Below are 20,610 nucleotides of genomic sequence, written 5' to 3' on the forward strand. Positions count from 1 at the left end.
AGCAACATATAGATGGTGGTGACTTGTACTATATTAACATAAGAATCTTGAAATAAGTGTATTCCACAGTGAGGCTGAAAAATGTTTCATATAAATACAATGTTGGTTACAATTTGTAAATCTATATTACAGTGAAGATGGAATTGAAATGAGAGTTTAAAGGGAATATTTAGCACTATGATCTAATAGGGTAAATTGGAACATGGAAGGTAAAAGAATTGCAATATTACAGATGAGTGGTGTTATGAATTATTATATTCCTTATATGGATGTGGTAAAGTATTAATGTTTCTATTTATAATATGTATTTTTCTCTTTTAATGGATTCTCTATTAATTAATTGAATTGTTTCTAATTGGTTTAGTTCATCCTTTTTCTTCTTGACAAAGTTGATTTGTTGATGAAGTTGAATTGTTGTTCTTCGGGCCCTTACATGATGATTGTCTTCTGGCATCGTACTTCCACATTAAGGGAGCAAATGACATCATATTGAGGTTGAACTACATAACCTGATGTTCATGTGAGGCCTCCCATCACATTACTTGTCAGGCCCTACCCTGTTTAGCTTCCAAGTTCGGAAGTGGTTGGGCGGTGACAGGGTGGTATGTAAGTAGTGACCTCTAATGTGTCCCTTATCTCCCAAATTAAAATTTCCGTACTTATGATGCTCATAAATACTGCTTTGGGCCCTCTTGTCTTAATCTTTTAGGAAATATGAGAATTCAAAGTCGATGTTCAATCCTCTTGGTTTAAGCGTCTTGAGTTCATGAATCCATTTTGATTCTTCTTGCGACATAATCTTTATATAGTCTCCTCCCCTCCAGGGTTTGTTTATTTTTTGAATAGCATGAAAATGAAGTGTGCTTGGGTCCCCGTTATGGAAATTTCTGTAATGGTTGGAGACACTGTGGGCCTCGAATTTCTTTTCAATGTTGTTGATATGTTCTTTAATTCTTATGTTGAGATTCCTTTTAGTGCAGCCTATATATTGTAGGCCGCAAGGGCAAGTCAGAAGGTAAATCACCCCTTGGGTATCACAAGTCATGGTTTCTTTAATCTTGTAGTGCTGTTTTGTGGTATTTGATGTAAACTCACACACTGATGAGGTTTGTTTTTTTTCCGGTTATTTTACATGCTTTGCATCTGTTACAGTAGTAAAATCCTGGGTTCCTTTTTTCCAGCCAGGTGTTCCTAATACTTTTATTTTCTTTTTTTGGCTTTAGGTAACTTGAGGTTATTTTTTGTTTTAAATTTGGTGCTCTTCTATAAACGAATCGAGGTTTCTTCTGTAAGAGATCTTTCAGAATGTCATCTTTCAGGAGAATATGCCAGTGTCTGCGAATAATTTTTTCTATATCTTTAAATTGACTATTAAATTGAGTGATAAAGAAGAGTCCTTTTTCTTCCTTTCTTTTTGGTTTGTATTCAAGGAGAGTTGTTCTTTCTGTTGCTTTAGCCTCCAGGAGTGCTGTTTCTAGGAGTTCTAGAGTCTATGGAAAATGAACTTTTTTATGATTTTTCCCATGGCTATATACAGCAAGGATTCATGAGACACATATTCAACCAAGATTTCATTATCTAAAACTCTTATTATTAAAAGACATTCCTGGATCTTTTATACAGTTGCTGCTATCAGCCTGGACTATATAAACTATATTCACGTTACTTATCATATCTGTTATTTATGCATGATGAACAGATGAATGTTTCATTATTATATGTTTTAATATCAACCTGTCATTATTTATAACTTGATACACCCACCTATTAAGGGTAACACCACACCATTGTTAATATAGAAATTCTGATTCCAATTAGGAACAACAGAATATCATCATTTTATTCAATGGTTATATTATCTTTTTGATTAAAATTTTAATCCTTATCTTGATAGGACCATTTTTTAACATATATGTAGTTTTCAATAAATATTTCTGTTATCTTATTTTATACATTAATATCTTTAGTCTATTTTGCGCCCTGTACGATCCATATTATCTATTCCAAGTAGGTGGTACAGGTAAGCCACAGGTATTTGAGGCAGCACTAGGGTATAGATATTAATTAGATAAATAAGTATCCCACATAAGCTTACTGTTAAAGAGCGCACCAGACCACTTACTTTCTCTAGATATGGTCAACCTTAAGCTCTACGACCAGTTCCGATGGTTCCCGATGTTCTCGATTAAACCTTATATGCCCGGAGATGACCTGTAATGCGAACGAGAAGGGGGCGTATTTTTTGTCTTACGGCCGCATCCTCCCCTTGGTCGTCCAGCTAACGATCCCATCTTAACGACGCAACTTGCGAGTGCATCATTTGCATATCCGGCCCCTTTTCCCTTACGACCATACGGCCGCAACGACCGACTCTGAATGAGGTCCAGAGTACCAACCACTCAGCTCTTAACTGACACTTTATAGGCTGTGTTTAAAAAATGACAGGAGCTGATTGGTTGGTACTTTAGAGCTCATTCAGACTCGCTCGCAAAATGCGATCGCTCGCTGGCAAAAAGGGGCCAGATACTTAAATTAAGCGCTCACACTGCGTTGTGGACGCCCACTATGTTTTACCGAGCTACGGCAAAGTGCGCTCGCAATGTCTGAAGACGCCCCGTTGTACACGCAACACACGTCATATTCGGGAAATGAGGGATTAATCGGGATCATCGTGAGCCATCGGAGCTGCTCGCAGCCCTTGGGGTTGCCTTAGCCTTCCGCAAGCACAGCGATCAGCGCTGGTTGAAATACATGCAGGTGACGTGTACAATGACGCTACTTTGCTAATTATGCACGCCCTTTAAACTGCGTTTTTGCGGCCAGACACGTCTGCGTTCGCACATCCACTCCCCCGTTCACAAGCACCTTCCCCTGTTACCACCCACAAACGTCACTATCTGTCACTCAAAGCAGCGACCTGATAGTGGCTTAGGAGCTACCAAAATCAGATCGCAACGAATGGCTTGCGCACGTGCACTGCAAATTATACGCATGCGCAGATGGCCGAAAAGCGCTCAGAGCGAGCGGGTCTGAATCAGGTCCTTTATCTCTCTCCAAGGCTTAGCACATAGACTCCTTAGTGCCTTATGCCCCTTAGTTCTGAAAACACACGTCAATCATTTAGCTGAAAGTGATAACAGCAATGTTTATCAGTGCCTGTATGTACAAAGTGTGTCAAAAGTCATATATTGCTAGTGCTGAGAGACCATTAAGTCCCAACGTACTTGTCCTTCGGGACATTACTATCTGTTGTACACTTCTAAGTTTACGTCTGCTTCATTGCTTTACTAAACAATAAATACCTTTGGTTCCTGAATCAAACCTGTGCGCAAATATAAGCAGATATACTGAATTTTAGGAAGTGGGGCCAGCAATGCCAAATGCCCTCTAAATGTCAGTTATTAACAATTTTAGAAATGAATATGGATAATGATGACATATTTTAGCCACTGTGGGTAACAATGAGAGGTTGTGTAGTTCAAAATGTGCTATTGGGTAGCAGTGACATAAGTTCATCCCAGACGGCCGGAGGCAAGTTATAACTTGGTGCCCCCCACCAGTGGCGGAACTAGAGAGTGGTGAGCCCAGGTGCAAGAATATGCTTTGGGCCCCCCTATGCAGTGCCCCACGTAGTGGTACCCCTATGCAGTGCCCCCAGTAGTGCCCCTTATATAGTGCCCCCAGTAATAGTCCCCCGCTATGCAGTGTCCCCACTAGTAGTCCCCCCTATGTGCAGTGCCCCCAGTAGTAGTCCCCGCTATGTGCTGTGCCCCCAGTAGTAGTTCCCCCTATGTGCAGTGCCCCCAGCAGTAGTTCCCCCTATGGGCAGTGTCCCCAGTAGTAGTTCCCCATAGGTGCAGTGCCCACAGTAGTAGTACCCCCTCTGTGCAGTGCCCCCAGTAGTAGTCTCTGCTATGTGCACTGCCCCCACTAGTAATCCCCGCTATGTGCACTGCCCCCAGTAGTAATCCCCGCTATGTGCACTGCCCCCAGTAGTAGTCCCTGCTATGCAGTGCCCCCAGTACTAGTTCCCACTATGTGCAGTGCTCCCAGTTGTAGTCCCCCCTATGTGCACTGCCCCCAGTAGTAGTCCCTGCTATGCAGTGTCCCCATTAGTAGTCGCCCCTATGTGCAGTGCCCCCAGTAGTAGTCCCCTCTTTGTGTATTGCCCCGAGTAGTAGTCCCCGCTATGTGCAGTGCCCCCAGTAGTAGTTCCCCGCTATGTGCAGTGCCCCCAGTAGTAGTTCCCCCTAGGTGCAGTGCCCCCAGTAGTAGTCCCTCCTATGTGCAGTGCCCCCAGTAGTAGTCCCCGCTATGTGCCCTGATTCAGAGCCGGACGCTCTGACCAGAGAGATTTCGGCTCTCACAGAGCCGAAATCTCTCCCACTGACATCACTCGTGATGTCAGTGGGGCTTCCCATGTGAACGCCTCCGTTTGGGCAGCCACTCCCCCGGCCCGCCCACCAAAGGGGGCGTGCTGTCACTCAACATCGACAGCACGCCCTCTTTGGTACGAGACCCGGAGCGACGGTTTGCCAGTCGCTATCCGGGTCTCGGCATGCGCATGACGGAGCCGGCACCGTCGTGCACATGCGCACTGGGCCACCATCGACCCGCTTGCGAGCGCATAGCTCTCGCGAGCAGGTTTGAATCAGGCCCTCACTGCGGTCCGCACTACACTGTGGGGCCTGGGGGACACTGGTGGCAGGTGCAGCGACACTTTTGGCTGCAGGGGCTATGGGCCTCTGCACCACAGCGGGCTCCGGTGCAAGGCACCGGCTGCACCGCCGCTAGTTCCGCCACTGCCCTCCCCCTAAAAAAAAGGAAAATAAATATGGTGCATATCTATCTATCTCATATCTTTTCTGTCTCATATCTATCTATCTCATATCTATCTATCTCATATCTATCTATCTATCTATCTCATATCTTTCTGTCTCATATCTATCTATCTCATATCTATCTCATATCTTTCTGTCTCATATCTATCTATCTAATGCTACCCATCCATTTAACGATGCGGGAGACAACGGCATGATTACGACGCCGTCGTCTCCCGCTGGGTGAACTGCATGAACTGAACGTTCAGAGGATCAGTGTATGCGGATCAATCATCCCCGAACATGGCAACCTGACGGCGGTCGTCAGGTTGACCGTCATGTTCGGGCGATGATTGATGTTAAAAACGACCAGTGGGCGCGTGCATCGCTGGTCGTTTTTAACCTTTTACTGCTCAATTTGCGGGCGATTACCAAGTGATGGAGCGATAACGACCGTCGTTATCGCTCCATCGCTTGGTATAATCGCCTAGTGGATGGGCAGCATATCTCATATCTATCTATCTATCTATCTATCTATCTATCTATCTATCTATCTATCTATCTATCTATCTATCTCTATCTCATATCTATCTATCTATCTATCTATCTATCTATCTATCTATCTATCTATCTATCTATCTATCTATGTCATATCTATCTATCTATCTAACTATGTCATATCTATCTATCTATCTATCTATCTATCTATCTATCTATCCGCACAACAACATTAATATATAATATGTGAATTTGTTTCTATTAGGCCTATTTACTAAAGTAAATTTGCAGGATATCCCCCCACTTTTTCAGGTATATACAGCTATGCATTAGTGACAGATAAGATAGTGACCTGTATGGTGCAATTAGCATGAGGCTCACAGTCCTCCTGACGGAGGAGAAAGCCACCTGATGTGGGGTGGGGAGCCCTCCTTATACCCTGGCCTAGATAGAGGAGAAAACCACCTGAATTGGTGGCTTTGAGTTTGAGTCAAGATACTGTAAGCCTGCTTCTGTGGTGGAACTACAAATCACAAAATGCCCAGTCTACTGCCGACTGCTTCACATGCCGGGAAGTTGCTCCACCAAAGATCTGTCCCCAGACTCAGTTGCTGGTGCCCCAGGCCCCCGCCTCTCATGCCCTCTTACCCGCAGCTCCGTCTGGTACATCCTTGTTGACATCCAGCTCCTGGAAGATCCGCAGCCACACTAATGCTCGGGCCCACCACAAAGGTCTGCGGTTAGAGCTTCTGTCAGAGAGGAGTGGAATGGGGAGTTGTGGGTGAGGGGCTACACCAGGCACGCCCCACAGGTCCACGGCTAGAGCTGCCTCCAGGGAGGAGTGGGATGGGGAGTTGTGGGTGAGGGGGAGTGCCAGAGTCACACTGGCATGAGAAGCTACTGAGGAGCAGCGACACCAATGAACAGGGACAGGCTATATAGATAGATGGAAGTGGCACCTGATGGTCTGATACGGAGCCCTCCACTAGTATATGGTTATGGTAGCTTCTCAGGTGCCAGGAAAAGGTGCCATGTATTGGGTGGCCATATCGATACACACACGGATATATAGTTACAGCCCTAAGTGGGGTGAATATATTATGGAGGAGGTGACCCTTTAGTGCTGGCGCCCGGCGTCAGGTGCATCCATTGTCTCCGATAGTTCTGCCCCTGTTGGGTAGAACTGACATTATTGTCCACTCTTTTGGTCTATAAAATAAGGTATAATAATAGCTGTAACTAAAAACTACTTTAACATTTATTGTCCCTCACTTTTTTACTTTTTATGGTTTTTTTTTTTTTTTTTTTAATTTTGTTGTTTTTTCCCCTGACTTTCAGACGAGTTGACTCCATTTTGGCGTTGACTTTATAAAATGGATGATTCAATTACTTGCTCTGGCCTCTCATTAACCAAAATTGATTTGTAGAGAATACTCATGTTGTTCCGTGCTCACAGCAGAATAACGTAATAACAGACCGGCTGGTGCGGCACAAGCAGTATAATTTCACTATCACATGCTTGCATTGTTGTTAACTGGACATAGGCCAGGGACACTGCCCCAATTCTGAAAAACATAGGGCTGTTAGTCTCATAAATCACCCTGTGGCTTATGGAGCCCGTGAAAGAATTGTTAGGCAGTTAAGGATGTGTGGTCGGTTAGGTGCATGAGTCTGAAGTATAACTGTACGCAATGGTCTGGCAGCAAACTTCCTCCCTATCTGGAAATTCCATTCACCCAGTGAGGAAGGGTTTGGGGATGTTTAATGGAAATCCTCAGGCGACCATCGCTTTGTGTGAGAGTACCACAGGAAAAATAGTAACACTGAGTGGCATTATTGCACATTATTCAGTGTTTTAGGTCCCCCCTAAACCTTGTTGTTCTATGTGACGCCCTAGATGGCGGCATTAGACACTGCTGAGGATAGAGTTTTGCTGAAAGCTCTGGGGTATATTTACTAAATTGCCCATAGCAACCAATCAGATTCTACTTATCATTTATCTACCACCTTCTAGAGATAATAGCTAGAAACTCATTGGTTGCTATGGGCAACATCTCCACTTCTAAGAGCCCGCACTTTAGTAAATATACCCGTCACTTTTTATATTACAAAATTGCAATGCAACTCACTGCTAATGTGATTTGCCCTCTTATGCTGCCATCCTCCCACTGATTTCCTCAATAATAAAATTTAAGACCGCACCTTACAAAGCCATCCATAGATTTACCACTTCCTGCTTATTACGTACCCTCATCTCCAATTATATTTTAAACCTCATCACATATTGCTTGTCACAATAACCTATTGCATGTGCATGCCGTCAATACTACGCCAAGTCTGCCCACAATAATTTGATAGAGCCCAAATGTTTACGACTTTGCATCAGCTCTGAAATTATTTGTGTCCTTTGTTATTTTTAGAAACACTTTGTTAAAGACGATTTTAAACAAGATATTGGGCCACATGTAATAGGGTGAGAGGTTAGAAAATGTGAGAGTTTTGCAGTAGCCTGTCACATTGGTCGAGTTTTATCTTCAAAATGGGAAAAAAAAGGGATGAGAGTTTAAATCGTGAGAGTTTTTTGGGTCTAAAAACATACGAGTTTGCCTGTTCTCAGACTCTATTACATTGGCCGAGTTTAAAAAATGTGATCTCCTAAACTCTCACCCTATTACATTTGGTCCATTGAGTTCTATTCCACAGGTGCCTTGTACTTTTAACCTACATTCCACAGGTGTCCCAGTGTGTTCACAGGAGGTAGGTACAGGGCACTTTCAAATAAGGTTAAGGCCGAACCCATAGAACTGCTGTCCCTAATGGGTGTGGTATGAAAGATAAAGTCCGACAATGTCTAGATAGACACCAGATGTTAGACAGGCAATAGGTCAACAGGGACAAAAGGTCGACACATTAAAAGGTCAACATAGAAGAAGGTCGACAGGTACAAATGGTTGACAGGGTCGACACAAGAATGCTCGACACATGTTTTGTTTTTTTTCTAACCCTGATCTTCACCCTAACCCTCCCTCCTGTTGCCTAACCTTAACCGTTGGGGTAGGTGCCTGACCCTAACCCTCCGGTAAGTGCCTACCCCTAACGCTCCCTCCTGGTGCCTTACCCTAACCATTGGGGTAAGTGCCTAATCCTAACCATTGTGGTAAGTACCTAACTCTAAAAATAATAATGAAAAATAAAATGTGTCGACCATTTGTGTGTCTACCTTTTGATAATGTTGACCATTTGTACCCGTCGATCTTTTCACATGTTGACCTTTAGTGTTTCAACCTTTTGTCCCTGTCTAACATCTGGTGGATATCTAGACATTGTTGACTTTTTAACTGTCTATAGTCCGTAACCCGTCCCTAATACAGTATGTATTTGTGCTATTAATGTTTGACTGTGGCAATGTACCCTTGTCGAACTGACTCTAGGGGGTATATTTACTAAACTGCAGGTTTTTAGAAGTGGAGGTGTTGCCCATAGCAACCAATGAGATTCTAGCTACTATCTTCTAGAAGGTGCTAGAAAATTGATAAGTAGAATTGGTTGCTATGGGCAACATCCCCATTTCTAAAAACCCGCACGTTAGTAAATATACCCCTAGGGCATACCAGGTTCTGCGAACTAGGCACTATCTTACTGGCTAAAGGTAAACCTTAGCCATGTGATTGGCTGAGCCAAAGCCCAGCTTTCCCTCTGCTTTACCACTCTACAGATGTGTCCTGCTTAAGCTTTGCACCATATGCCATGCTAGTCGCGCCATGCCGTGGTGTATGGAGTCGCATCATAACGTACTGAAGCGCTGGAAAAGCCGGAGAGTGTAGTACAAGTTTCTGTCCACCAGATCTCGCTTTTCCTAAACTGCACTGCGCATGCGTAAAAAAAGACAATGCAATGTCTGTATTACCGCCCGCTCATTGGCTGACTGAAGCTGTCATTTGCTACGCTATAGTTGTCGTCGATCAAGAGCTGTAATTGAGTGTGTAATAAATGATTAAATCATTTGGTGTGCTGAGTACAAATTATATATGGCTGATGCGCTGTGTGCTCAAGAAAGTCTTGCTCAATACGCCATGTAGCACCCTGCTTGTCGCGCTATACTGTCTCATAGTACTGCGAATGCCAAGTGGAGCCAATCTGGAGTGACATACAGTACATCAGCGCTAGGCTGATGCACTGTGTGCTCAAGAAACTGGTGTGTGGCGCTCATACACTGTACTGTAGTGATTTCATGACTAGAAACTAGTAGTAAAAGAGGGGACTCTGGAACGCATAGTCAGTTTGTAATTCAGTAATACAGCACTGTATGTGAGCGCCACAAACCACTTTCTGCGCATTCTAGTACTGATGCACTGTGTGTCACTCCCGACCGGCTCTACTGGGCATGCGCAGTACTATGAGACTCCATATGCCACAGCATAGCATGACTAGCAGGGCGCTACATGATGTATGGAGCACCGCACACCACTTTCTTGAGCACACAGCACATCAGCCTAGTGCTGATGCATTGTGTATCACTCCTGACCAGCTCCACTGGGCATGCCCTGGAGATCCCATGTGCAGCCGCCTGGAGAGCCCCCGTTGCCGGCAGCCGCCACAGCTCCAATGTGCTGACAGTGCCACAAGTGTGCAGCTTAAAACGCACATTCAGTTTGTAATCCAGAGACCCCTCTTTCAATCAGACCCCACTACTACTTTCTAAGACATGTAATCACTACAGTATCTAAGTCATGAAATCACTACAGTACAGTACAATGTATGAGTGCCGCAGTTGGGACAGCGCCGACAGTGCCGCAAGTGTGCAGCATAAAACGCAGTCAGTTTCGCTACCCAGGCCTCATTACGACAGTAGTTTCTCTACAATACTATACTCCACAGTATGTGATTGGCCCGCCTGTCAGAGCTTACTGTTCTATTGTACTGTATTCTGTAGTGCCATAATGTAGTTTTAATCAGTGAAGCACTGGCCACACAGTGGTAAAGCTGTGTATTGCATGCCGTGGATATTGTCAAGTCTCACTGCGCCTTACTGCGCCACACCATGCTATTCTCATGCTACGATTTAGAGGCCTATATGGCATGCTATGAGCAACAACGTATTTAAACCTGCTTAGATTTCTGCTCAGTGCCAGATGCTCCGTCAACCTTTTAAGTGCCTGACGTCTTGGATTGACATTCAAAAGGTCAACATTTAGAATATCAACACCAGAATGTCAACAGTCAGAATGTAGACATGGACATTAGGTCGACAACCAATATATCAACATACATTTACCCTAACTACCTGCGGCAGGCAATTCAATGAGCATATTTAACCCTGTGCGTTATTTTCCATTGGTGGACTTTTCCTCGCAGTTTCAGGAGTTGCGATGAAAAGTCTGCAAAAAAAGGTTCCATCAGGGGTTTAAATATGATATTAAACATGTTGACACCAGAATGTTGACATATGATTCTTTGCTTATTGTAACCTAAACCTAACCTAACTCTAATAATAAAAAGAGGGGTGATATCAGTCAAAGGAATTTGCAGGTGATCATATTTGAGATATATTCTAGTCACTGCACCCTGGAGCGGTAAAGTGGTAAAGATGGAGCAGGTATATTGAAGGGTTAAGTGAGGGACCTACAGGAATTGTTCCTACCAAGGGAAAATTACTTATTGCCTCTTATCCATTGATTGAATGAGTAGAACAAGGAACATTCCAGTGATATGGCAGGAGGGTTCAAAGAATGAGGTCACTGGGATATGTCGTAAAAACCACCAGCCACCCTCCTATAATTTCTAGTGGCCTTGGACCAGAATGCCACTGAGGGCAGAAGAGTAACCCAGATATTTGGGTCCAACTTACATGGAGGAACCTAAAGGGTACCATGCACTGAAATTGGAGTTTGGCATCCTGTGGAGTATATACTGAGATCTACTGAGAGGTTAGCAGTCCCCCTAATACTCCAGACCACTGATGTCCCCAGCTTCAGCACAACTGGTACAGTGAGCTTCACTGGTGTCTCAGCACTGCCCCTGAGACACCTTCTCTTAAGCTAGGACTAGTCCTTCCACAATGGTCTTGATGTGCCAAAGGTGTAGCAAGTGATTTATAGGTGGAAGTGGCTATAGGTAGGCTTACCCCAGAAACACATGGAGAGACTTAAAACCATTATGAGTGGGAGACAATGAGGTGCAGGGACGTAGTGGTTTGATATGTTCCATGGGTGTTGAAGAACTGAATGGTTATTGCTAGAGGACAATTCAGGATAGCCTCATGGCCCGAGTTAATATTTATTATTTATTTATTAACAGTTTCTTATATAGCGCAGCATATTCCGTTGCGCTTTACAATTGGAATATCAAGGGTTTATGGAAGTGTAGTTGCTGGATGGCCTCGCTAGTGATGAATAACCCTATACATTCCTCAATCCAAATATCTCTGTGAGTGTTTCAACAGGGCCTAAAGCCTGTGATGAAAATCCATTGAGATGTGAGTCCCTGGAACACTTGGCACAGAGAAAGTTGCCCAGCGGGAGACTCTCCGGTGATCTTGTGCTGAACACACTTTGATTATGCTGCAACATACTATTTCATATCCTGAGGCAGAGTGGGCCACCAATAACTTTGCTGTATCAATTCTTGAGTTTTGTTGTCTCTGGTATGGATGTCAAAGTGAGAGCCATGGACTCACTGCAACTACTTCTTGAGCAGATTATCAGGAACAAAGGTTTTTCCCAAAGGGGGATTGGGTATTGGAGAGACCCTTGCCAGAGACTATGAAATGCAGCTGATGTTGTTCTTCCTGGTTTATCGAATATTCTGTGAAAGGTGGTTATGAAATAGTCATAGTGCCTGATACAATATGGATCGCTATTGCGATCACAGCTGCGTAATCACACGCAATGCTGCTGCGAAAATATGCAAATGCCTACCACAGCTCTGCCAGCATAGAGACGCCCACTGCTGCTTTCTCATATCAGTAATACCTCGCAATCCTGCATATACATCGGTAACATCGAAGCATTTTATTCTGTCACTGCGTATGTTGTTGCAGTGGCTAATTTATACACGCCCAGGTAACAGCGTTCCAACGGACAGACACGCCTGCATTTCTCCGACCACTCCCCCGTCACCACCGCCAAATGCTCATGGCCTGTCACTCACGCTGCGATGGATTCCTATGTGCGTGCGTAATCGCAGTCCGATTGCAGCGTACGCGCAGTGCGGTGCATATGTATGTGCAGTACTGAACAACCAGCCGATCTGCGTACGTAGTTGAAATTGAGAACACTGCTGAATCAAGCCCATAGACAGGCCCGCTGAGAGCCGCGGCGGGCCCGGGTAATAGGGGGTGTGGCCTAATCGCGGGAGGCATTACCACGCCCCCTTCCCAAAAAAATAAAGATATGCAGTGCCGCAAAGCAACGCTGCGCGCTGGGGAGGGGGCGCTCTGAGCCCCCTCAGCCCTGCTCAAAGCCAGGGGGGGCACGATCAGTGTGATCGCTCCTCCCCACAGGCATCGGAGACTGCTGGGGCTGCTGCTCAGCAGCCACAGCAGTCTCCACTGCAGCTCAGCACACGCTGTGTGCTGGGCTGCTGTGAGGGAGGGGGGAGTGGCGCCGGGCCCCTCAGGAAGGTATGATGTAGGCACTTTTAGCCAGTTTAGTGGGGTAGTAATTCAAAATGGATGCTGTATTGAATTAGGAACCCCGTACAGGTTTTGGATTGCTGTCATATTTAGCAGGTGTGGGTAGATGAAGTCTGGATACAGGCAATGGGGACCCAGGCCTTGCTTGGTCTGATATGTAGATTGTAAGCATGTGAGCAGGGCCTTCCTACCTATATATCTGTCTGTTATTATCCAGTTTTGTTCTATTAATGTTTTCAACTGAATATATTGCGCTATATAAGAAACTGCTAAAAAATAAATAAATATGGAAGGTGTAGACAGGATGGGTACCCAACGCTGGTATCCCGACCAGGTTACAATCCCGACGTGGACAAGTATCCTAACCTAACCCCTAATCCTACCCCTCCCTCCCCGGTGCCTTACCCTAACCTCCTCCCCTAGTGCCTAAACCTAACCTCCCTCTCCCCGGTGTCTAAACCTAACCCTCCACCTAGTGCCTAACTCTAACCCTCCCCCTAAGCCCGCTACTTACTTTCGGATGCCGGGCGCCAGGATTCTAACACGTGTCGAGATTCCAGCATCGGCACCCCGCAAGACGGGATACTGAACGTATCCCGGTGTAGACTACTGACTGAGTTACTTGAATGGTGTCCATCTGAGTAGACAAATGTTGAAGGAACTGCATAACTTGGTCTTGGGTTCTTGATTCTCCAGAAGATTAGGCTCTGTCCACCCTTGGGGTCTGCTCCCCTGCAGGGTCCATTTGGCCAGAACAAACTGTCAGGTCACTGGGGTTATTTTGACCCCAGGGCTGGCTTCTGTATTAGGAGAATATTTGGAGCTAGGCGGCTTGATGAAGCTCCTCCTCATGCAGGTTGGTAGCAGTGTGGGTAAAAGGCAAAATGCAGAGCAGGCTAGTGAGCAGCCTTGTGGCCTGGATCACTGAAACAACTAGAACAGTCTACTGGTGGAGAACTGATAGAAACATGAAGCAGATAGCACGGACTGGATCAGACTAATAGAGCACATGAACAACAGGAGGCGGGTTGGTGAATCTTAGCAAGTATAGTACGCAGGAGATAGAGGGGCTGATTAAGATATGTACGCTAATGCATTCGCAGTTGTGATCCCACTAGCCGCTGCTCTGGGAACATATTCTAATGCTCCTGCCAGCTGGAAATGTATTGAGACGCCCACAGTCTTGCAGTTTCAAGCAAGTGCGTACAAATAAGCAGCCGCCATCGCAAATCATTCGATAATCGGGCAGCTGAGTAGCCCAATGGTCACACAGGATGGCCGCCTGAACTGAGACGATGGGATCACCCAAAACTCCCCAAAAACAGTTTAACTTCCCGTAACGATTCCCAAATGTCAACAACTTTACAATGAAATCCTCACTGCGTGTGGCATCGCTAAGGTACCTTGATGCATGCGCAGTGCGACCGTGATGCAGTCAGCAGATAATGAATATGCGTTGGCCCCCTGGCGATCGTCTCAATACATATCCCGGTGTCTGCAACATTTGCACACTTTCGTACAGCATCTGCGTGTTGGATTGCAGCTACAACTGCATTAGTGTACATCTCTGAATCAAGCCCTAAGTTTGCTTAATTGCAATGTACCCTACTGGATTATGTGGCCATAGATGTGACCTTAATGAACTGGCCTCAGCCCTCCAACCAGAAATAGGGCTGGAATTGTTAGTTACAACCAACTACAACAGAAACTTTCCCAAACAGATGACATCGTCAGTTTGAGCAAACCTTCGCCCATTTTAGGTCCACATTAACTCAAGCTCCAGTATTGTCAGTATTGTCTGACCCTGACTTCCAATGGCGGTTCATGCTAATACCTCATTATTTGGAATGGGAGAAGTGCTGAGCCAGTTGGGGGAAGGTCAAGCCCACTAGCGACGGACTTCTCCAAGAAGCTACAAGACTGGGAGGTGGTTTGTGACTAGCCATTGTATGGGTGATCAAGAAGCTCCAGCAATACCTTTATAGGCAGTTTTCGATGGTCACTATGTATAATCTGCTCAATTGGCACTACCAAACCGACAACAGGAAACTCTTGGAGATTTGATGCTATAACCCTTTATATTATGTAACTCCTTGTCACTGTATATGGTGGTATGGGGCGCAGGTTAATATCCCTTGGGCTATAACACACTTTCTCTGTGCCCTCTATGCCCCTCCAGGAATCATGCACAGTGCCTCCATGCAGTACTATGTAGCCTCGCTGCCTCTGGTCAGCACTTTTCCTTCTCTCACAGGGACTCTTCTCCCCTTTTGATGCCAGAAGATCCTCTCTTCAGATGCTTTGCCCATGTGCTGTAACAGTGGGGGAACCCAGGACCTCTTTCCCTTCTGTCCTAGGTCCCTGGCAACTGATGACCCCCCTATCTGTTGCCCTCTCAGTTCTGGGGTTTTCTAGTATCCAAATACAGTTAGGCTCCGCCCCTTTTCTCATGAAGCCTAGTGCCTCATATCTCTTGCAGAATTCTCCTGTGACCTGCATGGCATCACCGGGGGGCTTGACCTAATGCCAGACGGTGTGGCTTATGCAAAAGGCTCCAGGATGGGACCAGCAAAGCAGACAGACTGTCCCAGAAAGAAGAGAGCGACTCTACAACAAAAACCTCACATAGGGCCTGATTCACTATGGATCGCAACTGCGTATGCAATTGCGATTACGGACGCAGTTCCACTGCAATAGTATGCTAATTAATTGCGATCGCTTTCCCGTCGCAGCACTACATAAGGACGCCCACTTTACTTACCACACATCCATAATGTGTAGCAACACTGCAAAACCATCGGTACAATCGAGTACCACCGCAGCCTCACGCACACTTGCACAAGCTCTGACCTTGCTCAGGAATTGATAACTTCCACGCACGCTATCAGGCCTCAGGCTGCGTACAGCATCGCAGTGGATAATTTATGCACGCCCCTGCAATAGCGTCCGAATGCACTGTGACACCTTCGTTTTGCAGACCACACACCCGTCACCTCCCTCAAACGACACTTCCTATCAATCATTATGCGATTGGTCTGTGCACTTCCGATATCAGTGCTATTCAATTTAAAAACTTTTTTGCGGCTACAACCCACGGGGAAGACAAAAACCATGCGGTCACGAAACACCCGGGCACTCACTGATGTGTTCCAGACACTTTTCTGTCAGCTGTGCCCGGCTGCCGCCTGCTCCACACTCTCACACATGACAGGGATCTCACACACACCGAGGGTCTCAGGTCTAATGTTTTCCAATAGGGATTTATGTTATAATGATTTTACTTTAGAAACTACGGTCACCCAGCAATGTTATTACCCAAGCCTGGACCAACTGAAGTCGTCCCCCCCAAAAGCCTAACCAGCCCCGGGCTTGTCAGCCATTCCTGGTTCCAAAAATTACAAGGAACAAAACAACTAGGGCTCCACCGTAATTTAGGAACCAGTACCATGCTGCAGGGCCAGTCCTGGTTTTAAATATAGGGGGAAAAAATGCGTAGGGGTCATCCTATATTTAAAACCAGCACCGGACCCAAACCAACTGGGGTGTAATGCCACAGCCAGGAGATCCTAATACCGGATCTCCAGGGCCATAGCAGGAGATCTCAGGAGATGTGGGGAGCCTCCCAAAAAGGGGTCCCCCCTCTCCTGAGCACCCCAGGCTTGGTCTGAAGCCCGGGGCTCTTCCCCACTCCCCTGGGCTGTGGATATGGGGGTAATAAAGTGTAAAATAGAAGTAAACTATTGTATTTTACAGTGGAACTACAGGTGCCAGCATGCCTGCCCTTTGGCACTTGTGGAACTACAAGTACCAGCAGGCGGCCAGAACCCGTACCTCCACTGTAAAATAAATAGTTAAATAAAGACACAACACACACACCGTTTTTAGTATAAATTTATTACACACATACCTCAATCACACATACTTACCTGTACCAGCCGGTCGGTCCACTTGTCTAAAGTAGAAATCCGTGTGGATGGCCCTGCAAAAAAGATCCTATACTCACCGACATCCTGGCACTGCTCTCCCTAGCATCCAGGGTCTTCTTAAAACAACAAACCGACTTAAAAAATTTCCCGATTCTTAGTAAATTTACCCCTAAATCTTATAAAACTTCTGAGACTCACACAGTAGCGCAGTAGAATTAAGTTTATTTGATATTAAAATGAAGTTACTGTGGGCCCTATTCAGACCCGCTCGCTAAGCCGCGATTGCACGGTAGCTGGCAATTTTTGTGTTCTGCGCATGCGTATGATTCGCAGTGCGCGTGCGCGAGCTAGTCATTGCGATCGGGAAACGATTGCCCTCAACACATAGACAGCCCGCTAGTTTGAGTGATAGAAAGTGCCATTTGTGGGTGGTAAGAGGGGAAGGTGCTTGTGAACGGGGGAGTGGTGCTGCGAACGCAGGCGTGTCTGAGCGTCAAAACGGCATTTACAGGGCGAGCATAATTAAATTGGAGCGTCATTGTACACGTCATCTGGCTCTTTTAGTGACTGAAGCACTCGCAGTGCTTGTGGTAGGGTAGGGTCTACCACAAGCACTGTGTTTGCCTTCGATGGTTCTCGATGTTACCGATGGTTTAATACACTTCCTGGAGATGACGTGTGCTGCGAAGGGAAAGGGGGAGGCATTAGACCAGCTTGCGATCACACATCCGCTGCACGCTAAGACATAGAGGGCGTCCTTAAGCCAGGCCGTGCGATCGCAAAATTTGCATACCCGGTCCCTTTTGGCTGCGTGCAATCGCGGCTTAACGAGCGTGTCTGAATTGGGCCCTGTGTTTGAAGTGGATGCATCAGAAAATGGGATAGCCTTGGCGTTCACTCAAGAAGGAAGCCAGTTGTCTGCATACCCTGACACCAATGCAGATCAGTTATGCACAGATTGAGAAAGAAATGTTGGCCGTCATTACAGGATGGGAGGAATTCCATCAGTACATTGATGGCTGCAGAACAATGGCTTAAACAGACCACAAACCATTGGAACATAAACTTCAAATATCAGAGATGGCACTCCTGGAAAAAGATGTGCCAGGGGGGCATGGCAAGCTTTACATACAGACCCAAGCGTTTCCCGGACCGGTTTAAAAGAGGAGAGGGCCCTTGTGCAGGCTCCATGCGGGTCCCCTCCTCTCTGGCAGTGCAGTTGACTCTGGCTTTGTGGGGAAAATGGCCGCAGCACCATTTTCCCAGTGATTTCTCTCTGCAGGCCCAACCCACGTGGGACTCCTAAGAGGTAAGTATAACTATATGGGTGCAGGTTGTGCGGTGTGGGCCCCCACTGGACCCAGGAGCCCGTGTGCACCCATTACAGATACGCCAATGTCTGGCCCCCCAAAACATGGTAGCTGAGATTGTATGACCATATACAAGGCTGTTAGTGGCTATAAGGAAAGTACATGAAGTTCTTAAAAGGTGTCAAATGTGCACTTTTTATTAATGGTTGAATAATGATAGCAAGTAAGTAAGTGTTTTTCAGCAAATAAAGTCTTTGGAATACAGAAAAATGTGTGTAAAGCAGGGCCGGACTAGCCATCTGGCTATTCTGGCAAATGCCAGAAGGGCCGAAGGCCAGGTGGGCCAGTTCGGCTAGTGCCACCGAGGGGGGACCCGGATCAGCATGAATTTAGTGGGCCTGCACCCACAGGCCATTAAACACAGTGCAAAGTTAATTATAATCTGGCTCCGGTCACAAGCCAATCAGAGCTTGCGCACTGGGAGCCAATCAACAGCGCCTGCCATTCCGCGAGTTCTGATGAGCTCACGACGAGCGCCGGATTGAATGACAGCGGCACTGTCTCCCATGGCTGCATCTGAACCCTGCATGGTGGGGAGTTGGCGGGCGGCTAGGCACCGACCATCTGTTGATCTAGCACACAGGGGGAGCACAGACTGAGGCTGCTAGGTGCACAAAGAGATAAGAGGCTGCAGGCTGGACACCGGGGGAGAGGGATAATGTTAAAAGAGGCATTACTATGAATGGCAATTGTTAGAGGAGACAGAGGGCCTGATTCAGACCCGCTCGCGAGCGCTATGCACTCGCAAGCGGGTCGATGGTGGCCCAGTGCGCATGCGCACGACAGAGCCGGCTCCGTCGTGCGCATGTGCGAGACCCGGTTAGCGACGGCCAAGCCGTCGCTCCGGGTCTCGTACCAAAGGGGGCGTGCTGTCGATGTTGAGTGACAGCATGCCCCCTTCGGTGGGCGGGCCGGGGGCGTGGCTGCCCAGACGGAGGCGTTCCCATGGGAACGCCTACCGTCTGGGGCCGGCCCCACTGACATCACAAGTGATGTCAGTGGGAGTGCTTTTGGCTCTGTTAGAGCCAAGAGCACTCTTGGGCTTGCGGCAACGAGATCCTACCGCAAGGGTCTCGTCGCAAGCCCGATGGACGCGATGGTCTTGACCATCGCGACTATCATCATGGCCGCTCACATAAGCTGTGGGTGGTAACCCACAGCTATGCGAGTGGCCAAGAGGCCGCAACAATAAAAAAACAAAACGCCCTGATTCAGAGCGTGAATCAGATACTCTCCCCGTGCACACATTCCATCATTACTGATCCCAGCTGCATTGCTGGTCCCGGCAGGCCACCTATAGATTAAACTAACACCACTATGCTATCCCACATCATTTACACCTCAACATACCTGTGCCATACCATTTACACCTCCACATACCTGTCACCTGTTCCATGTAATTTACACCTCCACATACCTGTCCCACATCATTTACACCTCTATATACCTTTCCCACATCATTTACACCACTACATACCTGTCCCACATCATTTACACCTCTACATACCTGTCCCAATTAACACCTCCACATACCTGTCCCACATCATTTACACCTCCACATACCTGTCCCACATCACTTACACCTCCACATACCTGTCCCACATCATTTACACCTCCACATGCCTTTCCCTACATCTATTAACACCTCCACATACCTGTTCTGCATCATTTACATCCCCACAAACCTGTCCCACATCATTTACGCCTCCACATACCTGTCTCACATCATTTACACCTCCACATACCTGCCCCACATCATTTACACCTCCACATACCTGTCACACATCATTTATACCTCCACATACCTGTCCCACATAATTTGTACCTCCACATACCTGTCCCACATAATTTACATCTCCACATACCTGTCCCGCATCATTTACACCTCCACATACCTGTCCCACATCATTTACACCTCCACATACCTGTACCACATCATGTACACCTCCACATACCTGTCCCACATTATTTACACCACCACATACCTGTCCCACATCATTTACATCTCCACATACCTGTTCCACATCATTTACACCTCCACATACCTGTCCCACATCACTTACACCTCATACATACCTGTCCCACATAATTTACATCTCCACATACCTGTCCCACATCATTTACACCTCCCCATGCCTGTTCCACATCATTTACACCTCTGCATACCTGTCCCACATCATTTACACCTCCACATGCCTGTTCCACATCATTTACACCTCCCCATGCCTGTTCCACATCATTTACACCTCTGCATACCTGTCCCACATCACTTACACCTCCCCATACCTGTCCCACATCATTTACACCTCCACATACCTGTCCCACATCATTTACACCTCCACATACCTGTTCCACATCATTTA

At 46.5% G+C, this 20,610-nt stretch overlaps 1 pseudogene; it reads right to left on the minus strand.

Annotated features, from left to right (window-relative positions):
• Positions 1-497: 497 nt before the first annotated feature.
• On the minus strand, positions 498-616 carry LOC148501857 (5S ribosomal RNA; annotated as a pseudogene).
• Between the last annotated feature and the right edge of the window lie 19,994 nt (positions 617-20,610).

This window comes from Taudactylus pleione, unplaced genomic scaffold, assembly GCF_031769625.1.
Source record: "Taudactylus pleione unplaced genomic scaffold, aTauple2 ptg000497l, whole genome shotgun sequence".
Classification (NCBI taxonomy): Eukaryota; Metazoa; Chordata; class Amphibia; order Anura; family Myobatrachidae; genus Taudactylus; species Taudactylus pleione.